Genomic DNA, 10,126 nt, shown 5'->3' with positions numbered 1-10,126 from the left:
ATTTGTGTTGGACAGAAACACAGAAAGTGTCTCTGACTGGAGAAACATCTTCATCCTGATGATCTGAAACAGGAAACTGTCTTGTGTGTCTGATATTGAACTTCCTGTGATTAAAACACACACAACAACAGCAACACTTTCACATCATTACACTCACACTGTGTCCACTAATGTGTGTGTGTGTTTAATGTGTGTGTGTGTTTAATGTGTGTGTGTGTTTAATGTGTGTGTGTGTTTAATGTGTGTGTGTGTTTAATGTGTGTGTGTGTTTAATGTCACACAGAGACACTGAAGAGCCGTAATAAAGCTCTAAATCCAGCGTGTAGTGTTTGAGTGAATGTGTGTGTGAATGTGTGTAAGTGTGTGAGTTTGTGTGTGTCAGAGACGCTGTAGAAGGACAAAGTGCCGCCAGACACGTCCACATACACTCCTACTCTCTTACTGGACACTGGACCAGCAGATACAGCAGTGGACTTATTATTGTGAAGGGCAGTGAATCTGTGATCAGAGCAGATCAGACTCCAGGAGTTCACATTACGTCCAAACACACAGTCATTACTCCTTCCTTTCCTCTTGATTTCTTTATATGACACTGATATATAAACATCATCTCCACTCCATTCAGTCTCCCAGTAACAGCGTCCAGTCAAACTCTCAACACTCAGAACCTGAGGACAACATCAAATCTGTCTGGATGATCAGGATATGACTGTTCCTCATCCACACATGTCACCTTTCTGTTCTCGTCAGTCAGTTTGAGGTGTTTGTTTGCTGTGTTTGTATCCAGTGTGAGATCACAGGCATCTGAACACAAGAACACACATTACAAGAGACACATTTACAACAACTAAACAACAAACAACAAAACTGTGTGTCTGTTTGTGGACTTACATCTTTGGAGTCCTGATGTGATCCTGAACTCTCCATGATCCACACTAGAAAACCACACCACTTAAAGAAAATAATTTACAGGCACATAAATAAAGACACACACACACACACACAGATATTTATTAAACACACACAGATATTTAACTAATGGCAGATGTGACATTTTTGTGAACACATTAACCACACACACTCAGTCTATTAGTTTTAAAAGCTAGTCATATTGTGACCACCCAAGTACTCTAGCAACCACATAGCAACACCTTAGCAACCATCCACAGTACCCTAGCAACTGCATAGCAACCATGAATGAACCATGAAAAATACCCTAGTAACTGCCTAGCAACCACCCAGAACACCCTGGCAACTCTGTTGAAAGCACACAGGACACCACAGCAAATGCACAGCGATCTCAGTCTAAAAACCTACAAAAGCTCAATCTGTTTTAACTTCAAACTTAAATCATCTTCTAAAACACACGTGTGACATGTTAAAAGTGTTGAATCATGTTAACACACAGTGACACACATGATTGTGCACATGCTGAAACATTCAGGAGCACATAAACATGTTGTGCACAACTATTAATTTATGAATAAAATACCTTCACTACTTAATAGTTACATTTTATTTCTCAGCAATGAGGTGGTGATGTCACTGTTTGTTAAGTAATTAAAAGGATGTTTCACCCAAAAATGAAGATTTGCTGTTATTTTACTCACACTCATGACATCTAAGATGTAATTAGTGACTTTTTTTCTTCAGTAAAACAGTAAATGAGGTTTTTAGCTGAAATCTTCATCAGTGTCTGTCTGCTCTCAGTCATCTGAGCTTCTTCTGCAACTGACATCACTTACAATCACCACTTACACAAACTGGTTGCAGATATGATGTCAAAACCCAGAAGACTAATTCACTTTTGTGTATTTCCTGATTATCTTGTATAATGTCCTTTTTTTCATAATTTTTTTTTTCAATTTCTGAGTAAAATACAGTTGATTTTTGGCCCATATGTGAACACTCCAATCGATCTCAGACCCTGCAGAAGTGTTACCATCTCCAAAATAAGAGGGATGGTACAAAATGCATGTTATTTTTTATTTAGTGACCTGAAAAAGATATGTGAACACAAAAGACATTTACATATAGTCTCACTTGATTTTTCCATTCGCGAATTCCGATGTAGTTTGGTCATCAGATGTTTCCGTACAAATCATTGGTTCATAATCACTGCTTCTTTTGGCAGATCACTACAAATTATTCGCTCACAATGTAAACTCGTTTATTTTCATTTCAACCACTTTCAAACTGTGTAAGAGTGACGCGGCTGTGTTTAAACTTTTGATATTCTTTTTAGAAAAATCCTTCAGGTTCCAACTAAATTCTTTCTTTTTAGCATCTTTTGTGTTTAAACTGTCAAAACACCCATGATTTACATATACACAGTTGGTTTTGTCTCAATCGAATGTAAACATCTGAGAAAGTAACTGCATGTGTATCAATATACTGATCTGTGCATTACTGTAGCTCTAGTGCAGCAGCCTAACATGAGAATTACGATTAATAATATGCATTTTAATTTTTTCATTTGATTATTCAATTTCTTACTTATAATATACACGAACAATTTAAAGCAGTTTACTTTATTTTATTTTATTTGTCCAATTTATTTATTATTATTATTTTTCAACGTCATCAATGCTTTTTCCGCGTGTCCTTAAAAAGTCTTAAATTTAATTGTATCAAATTTAAGGCCATAAAAATACATTGGGGAAGAAAAGACAAGTATTGCCATATAGCGTAATGTGATTATTAAAATTAAAAAGGGTATGATTTTATTGGATAAATATGAGCGCTGCACGTTTCAAAGTGAGGTGCTGTGGTGCTTTGTGTACTGCTGTTACCGGGGAAACCGTTATATTTGTGAAAAAAGCGCCACCTACTGGCAGAGAATGAATTAGCGCTTTTAATCAGCCCTTCTTCTAGTTTAATATTATAATTGATATTAAACCACCCAATAAACTACTAAACCATAAATATAATAATTGATACTTTTGACTCTTTTCTTAAAAATAGTTTAAAGGCTGAAATCTTAAGTTTATCTCTTTTTTTTTTTTAAACCTGTAGGCCTATATGAACTGTAAATCATGCCTTTTACAGTCATTTTACAGTTAATATGCTACTGTAGACATTGCCCTACCCCACTCATATGGCAATAATTTTATCTGTGCAGGTCTTAAAAAGGCTTAAATTTGTGCTTAAAAATCCTGCAGAAACCCTGTGTGCTATGAAATAAATATGACAAAGACAAGGAAAAAATTAAAAATAAATATTCAAAATAAAATATTAAAGGTCTACAAAACTTATATTTTTGTGCAAAAGATAAAAATATTCCAATTTTGGAGGCCATAATGTCAGCCATCAAACACTGAACTGGACTAGATCCAAAAAGCAACAGTCTGAACACAAAGAGGTCTGAGACACCATTACTGCTTAAGTGGACCAAAGAAGGATCTGAGTCCTCTTTCAGGCACAGTGACAGTGTGAACAAAGAAAACTGGGTCCTTTTTCACTTGGTCCACCTCTTGGTTTCACCCAAGTGTGAAAACACCCCTAAAGACAGTCTGGGGTGTGAGTGTGCGCAGTTTATGCTGTAAAACAACATGACATGAGAACATGACAATATTTCAGAATCAATTCTGAGCTTGTTTTTTTTTCCCCCACATATGACACGTGTGTGCGCTAGAGACGTGACAGGCTTCAATACACAGAATTTGCACTTTTTTAAAATGTAGCCTGCTTATATCATAAAAAAAAGTGCATTTTGCACAAAATAAATTTGATATAAAATGTATATGAAAATGTAGCCATGTGCAGTAATATTGAAAACTGAGAATGTGACGCATAGTGATATTGAGTTGATAATGAAAATTGTAATTGAACTGAATCGTGAAACCAGTGAAGATTCACACCCCTACTTTTGGCAGTACTGACATACACAGATTCCAACTATAAACAAAAAGCTTTCAAAAAGTGGTTAAAATGTAAGGTTGTAAAGATGTATTTGCACAGCAGAAGAATTAACCGGGGAAAAAAATGTTTATCAAGAATCATTTTGGAATCGGATCGTGACTCCCAGAATCTGAATTGGATCATGAAGTGCCTGAAGATTCCCACCCCTAATACATGTCACACACAAGTTTATTAGATAGCATGTCGCACGGTGTGATTTTCAATGATCTTATAAAACTGCTAAACTCGTGCAGTGTGCAGAAGGCTTTTGGCTGTGGCCGGAAGTCAGTTGTAGCTTCTTGTGTTTCTCTTGTTTCCGTTCTTGATGTTTTTAGATGCGTTTATGCCATATCGTAATTACCATATTTATATTTTTTAATGCTTGTTAAAAGCATTCATGTCCTCGTAGATCTTGTAATTAACTGGCAACTTTCTAAGAGCTATGACTTATAACCACCTGACCACCTCAGATTCATTGTTTTGGCATTGATAATGAGATACTGTGTCTGAGTCCAAGGGTGTGAACAGCTCCCGTGTTGTCATCTAGAAATTACGGTAATTACGATATGGCATGAATGCAGCATTTCTTTCCTTTAGTGATTCTGCTTGTCAACAGCAGGTGTTCGTCAGTAACAGTCAATCATCACATAATTACCTTCTTAACTCCAACACTGCTTCAATGCTACTTTAACACTCTGTAGTGTGGAAACTATCGACCTATTTCTAGGTTGTCAGTGTTGGCAAAAGTATCTGAATCTTTTATAAATGATCAAGTAAAACTGTGTTTAACTGAAAATTAAGTTTTGAATGAATTCCAGTCAGGCTTTAGATCAGGTCATATACTAATACAGCCATGCTGCTCACAAATGATATTATTAGATGTTTGGATAGTGAACAGCATTGTGCAGCCTATTTGTAGATCTCTCAAAAACATTTGATTCTGCAGATCATAAACTTATTTTGCAGAGACTTAGTTACGTAGGTTTTTGTGAAATGGCTTTAAATTGGTTAAATAATGACTTTCCAGAAAGAAGTCACACCCCAGCATATGTAGCATCATGAAAGACCTCTTACAGTGTTTAACATTTTACTTCTACTTAACATTTACATTAAATTTTTCAGAGTAACAAGGTTTTGAATGTGTAGGTTTCATAAATTTAGACCATTTTGAGCAGTCGTGTTCAAAAGTAATTTAGAATTTATCAAATATTGATAAAATGTATATTCTTGCATCAGACTGTTTTTTTGCTGTAATTCTGGTAAAAGATTTAAATTTGAAAGAATTTCTCAATTTTTAAATGAATAAAAAAATGGTTAAAGAGGGCTCTACACTTGGCAAAGGATTTGGTTCAGAACTACAAACAAGAATAAAATGCATTAAAAAAACTACAAACATTGTGGATGTGCACGAGTTACTAATAATCAACATTTACCTGGTAAAAAAAAAAAAAAAAAAAAAAATATATATATATATATATATATATATATAATGTTGTTAAAATGCCGAGCGCGCCTCTCTCGCTGGACTCCGCCCCTTACCTGGACCCTTCCCTTCTGAACACTGCCCCTCCTTCACGGATTCGTTCACGTCGAGGACACCAGATCCCCCTTTTATTTTGGACACTTCTTCCCGTTTTTGGACACTTTCTGTTTATTGTTTAATAAAAGCCTCTCCGAGGCCTGACGTCACACCCACTGTGTCCGCACCCGTGACAATATATATTTAATGTTATCTATGTTATATTTCATCTGCAACAGCAATGTGAACTTTTATAAACATCTGTTTGATCGTTAGCTTTTAAATGCATCATTGTGCAGAAAATACGAGCAGAGTTTTCGGCATGAAAGACTGGCAGAGCAATGTGCTGCTACTTTTCTCTCCAATATGGTAGGAAGTTAAATTAAATTAAATGTGGAGGATGTTAACTGTGACAAGATGATAGGCCAGTTTACTGTGACAGGGTAAAGATGGGAGGGGCGTTTTTTATGCATGATTAATATAAGCAGCACGACACAGCAGTTTATATGTAATATTTATCCAGAAATGCGTCTGCGTTTACGTGCACATCAACCCGATCACTTGATTTAGCTTTTATGTAAACACTACATTCAGATTCATCAATCAGAATTAATTCAGTCAGACTGAACCAAAAATTGTGCATGTAAACGTAGTTGTGTTAAAGGAATCAACATATGTTTGTGATACATTACTCACTGCTGCAAACAAGTACGTTAGAAACCTCTGAAGCTCCCCTCAGTGCAAGCACAGATATGCGGAAAGGGTCATTTGCACTGATGCTCTTACATATTTTTTCATAGTCGCACGCAGTAGTTTTCAGTCACAAATGCACTGCTTCTCCATGTTATGGGATTATTTTTGTGCCAATAAGAATGAACGTAACTTTGTAAAACTGAACGTAACTTTCCAAGAAACGATCAAAAATATGCCACTGCAAAAGAAGAAAAACACAATGAAAATGAAAAAATGAACTCAGTCGCACGAAATTAACATGCTCTTCAAATATGCTTCATTCTTTGTTAATGATTTTCAAAGAATCGTTTTCGCGAATCATGGATTCTGAACGCGTTGCCACAGCTTTCGCTTACGCTTCGCAAATTTTCGTTTGCTGTTTTGGCACAAACCTCTCGTGGGGGCGGGCTTAACAGCGATCTACTCTGATTGGCTAATGAGCTTTTGATGGACAGTTGCTCTCTGACCTGGAATCACAGACGGTGACGTCAGTGTCGCGCATATTGCGGTGTGCAATAGGTCGTGCTTTGTTTATAGAAACTATCAGAACTGTTGCACACTGTACATGAATAAAACTTTTATCGATGTTATTGATTAACGTTACTTTAGCAACACAAACTTACTTCAAGCTGCCCTGAGGGACAAGCTGAGGTGGAAGATGATGCTGCTCCGTGTCTCTCCTGGGAGCTCATCTTTAGAAACTAAGAGACGACCGTAGGTGAAATACTAATAACATTAATACTTAATTATAAACAAAGCACGACGCATTGCACACCGCAATATGCGCGCCACTGACGTCACCGTCTGTGATTCCAGGTCAGAGAGCAACTGTCCATCAAAAGCTCATTAGCCAATCAGAGTAGATCGCTGTTAAGCCCGCCCCCACGAGAGGTTTGTGCCAAAACAGCAAACGAAAATTTGCGAAGCGTAAGCGAAAGCTGTGGCAGTGCATTCAGAATCCATGATTCGCGAAAACGATTCTTTGAAAATCATTAACAAAGAATGAAGCATATTTGAAGAGCATGTTAAATTTGTGCGACTGAGTTCATTTTTTCATTTTCATTGTGTTTTTCTTCTTTTGCAGTGGCATATTTTTGATCGTTTCTTGGAAAGTTACGTTCAGTTTTACAAAGTTACGTTCATTCTTATTGGCACAAAAATAATCCCATACCATAGGTTCATGCAGGGCTGTGCAATGTGCGCATCAGCTCGCATGCTAAAATTTTCTTCTCGCGCTACACCATCTCCACCCCAATCATTAACGCTGTTTCATTTAGTCTTTGACTGCGCATATAGGAAAATTTTTGAAATAGCACCATTCTACTAAACAAAATTTATTTCAAGGACTTTCAAGGACCTACATTTGTTTTCAAATACTTTCCAGGCCTTGAATCCATGTGTCTGATATTCAAGTACTTTCAAGAAGCGTGGGAACCCTGATTAAAACAGACTGCCCTATTTTAACCTAAGTTCAGTGAATGAACTGAAAGAGTAAATTCTTACAAATATTTGCCCATATGACTGGATGAAAATTATATATCATAAATTATATAATTTATATGAATATAATTATAGCACTAGACCTACTGCTAAACTTCTTTAAAGGGGTCATGAACTGCCTTTTTATTATTTTGTGCCGTTCTCTGAGATCCCCTTATAATGTTATCAAGATGCATCAAAAAACATAATTTAGAAGTAATAGACTAATTTCTGTTCTGTTTTGACCCCCTCATCTGAACACTCTGTTTGAACAGGTGTAGCAGATTGTAGATTCAGAACTAATCTGCTATGATTGGCTCACACTTGTGTATGTTTGACAGCCTACATCCTTCACAAACAGATGCCTTTGTGATTTAGGTAAAAAACAAAAAAAAAACCCATACATTCTCAGTACATATATCAAATGATCTGTACGAACAGACAAAGCAACAGTGACCACGTAATAAAATCCGTTGACGTACTTACACTCGTGTGGTGTGACATAACTGTCAGATGCAATATAGTCAGTACAGCATTGTCTTTTAGTTTCAATCTTTCTGAAAGTCCTGCATCCAATTGTGCCTTGTTTGTAAATTAATCCACAGTAAAATGAGGTGAACAAAGTTCTTACTGACGCAGCTTGGATCTTCATTAAAATAAAGTTCATCCACTCTTTTTTCTAACATTGGGATCAGAAGGAAGGCAATGCAAAGACTGTTTCTCCACAGCCTGACACTGCACAGCATCTTCTTGTATTTAGAGTCATCTTTATCATTTGGTTTCTGAGTAGACCTGTGTTTGCTTCTCTTGTTATTTACACTACATGCATGAATTGGTAGGCGGGGCTAAATAAGAAGTGATGTAGAAAAACGTGTTTTGATCTTCTTCAGGGGAGACGTGTTTAGCCACACTATTACATCATAAAGTGGCACATTCCACAAGCTGTCGTTTTGGCAGACTGTCTTCAATATAAGCTGTTTTTAGACTAATGAGAAAGTTTTGAGTTCTGAAACTTACAGAATGTTTTTATAGTACAATGACAAATATGTCAAAAGATCAAGGGAATTTCGGTTTATCAGTTCAAGACCACTTTTAATGTTCCAACAGTATACTCAGATTTGGCAAAACTGCTTTCTCTTTTTTTGTTTCATCATTATGGAACAAGGTGCTGAGTATTGTAAAGAAACACTTCCCTCTTTAAAAATGTCTTATGGTCTAATCTGAAGTAAACATGTACTTGTATTAATTTTTTGATCTGTCACTACATGAGTGCAGGGCAAATTTGTTTGTCTTGTTAGTCCTTTGTGTTTGTAATTTTTTTAATGTGGAAAAAAAACCTGTGTGTGCTTCCATTTTGGCCAGGACTCCCTGGAAGAAGAGATTTACATCTCATGGTCTCTCTCTCTCTGATTTTTGATAACTCATCCACTAACAACTGTGCTGCTGGTCCATTTCTTACAAGTAGTACGTAAACACATTGACCACTGACCATCAGATAATTGATCTTCTCTTATTAAACACCTACAAATGTGAACAAATGTACAGACAAATATGTTTAAATGACATTCACTCAAGTGATTAAGACTCCAGTCAAATCAGTAGTCTAATAAAAGAATTTTCATGGAATTTCAAATGGAATTAATTAATTCTTTAAGACTGAAGCATATAATTGTATTATTATTATTGTTGTTGTTTTTCATCGTGATAAATAATAAGGATCATGATAAGACTGAAACTAAGAACCTTTGTCACATACAGAGCTGACAGAATGATTGTTTCTGCTCAACTTACTTGAGTTTGTCCAGATGTTTGAGTGTTTTGAGCAGCTTCACTCCTGATTCTCCTGGGTGATTGTAGCTCAGATCCAGCTCTTTCAGGTGTGAGGGGTTTGAACTCAGAGCTGATGCCAGAGCAGCACAACCTTCTGCAGTCACCATACAGTAAGATAATCTATAACAGAAAGTGTTTATGTTAGTGTGCTCCATTTTTTTTTTCAGAAATGTACAGTATAAATATTGCTGTGGGTTATTGTGACATAATTGTGAATATGATTACAGCATTACATTTTCCCCCTTTTGCATCAAAAGTTACTACTTCCCATGTGCTTTGAAGCATTGAGAATTATAGCCAATCACAGACATGACTGATCAATTCAACAGCCAATCAGAGGCTTTTAAATGGATCACTGTGTTTAGCGTGATATGCCTTTGTAATATTTCATTAAAATATTAATTCCTTCCCCACTGCAATGACATCTCTTCTCTGATGACGTGTGCTCCAGCAGGAGGGAAGAACAACAAAATCAAGTCCTGCCCAACATTTATAAAAACATAAATGTCCCTATGTGTGACAAGAGTCAGTTTTTTTTTTTTTTAATTGATATTTATATATCATCAGGAAGCTGAATAAATAAGCTTTCCATTGACGTATGGTTTATTAGGATAGGGACAATATTTGGCTATTTGAACTAATGAACTATTTGAAAATCTGGAATGT

The 10,126-nt window shown here is 36.2% G+C and overlaps 1 pseudogene; it reads right to left on the bottom strand.

Moving 5' to 3' along the window:
* Positions 1 to 169: 169 nt before the first annotated feature.
* Positions 170 to 10,126, bottom strand: part of LOC127162673 (NACHT, LRR and PYD domains-containing protein 12-like) — a 49,379-nt pseudogene continuing 39,422 nt past the window's right edge.

Source organism: Labeo rohita, chromosome 3, assembly GCF_022985175.1.
Source record: "Labeo rohita strain BAU-BD-2019 chromosome 3, IGBB_LRoh.1.0, whole genome shotgun sequence".
In the NCBI taxonomy this organism is placed as follows: domain Eukaryota; kingdom Metazoa; phylum Chordata; class Actinopteri; order Cypriniformes; family Cyprinidae; genus Labeo; species Labeo rohita.
Note: the sequence above shows the minus strand (reverse complement) of the source record. Positions and strands in the feature narration are given on the sequence as shown.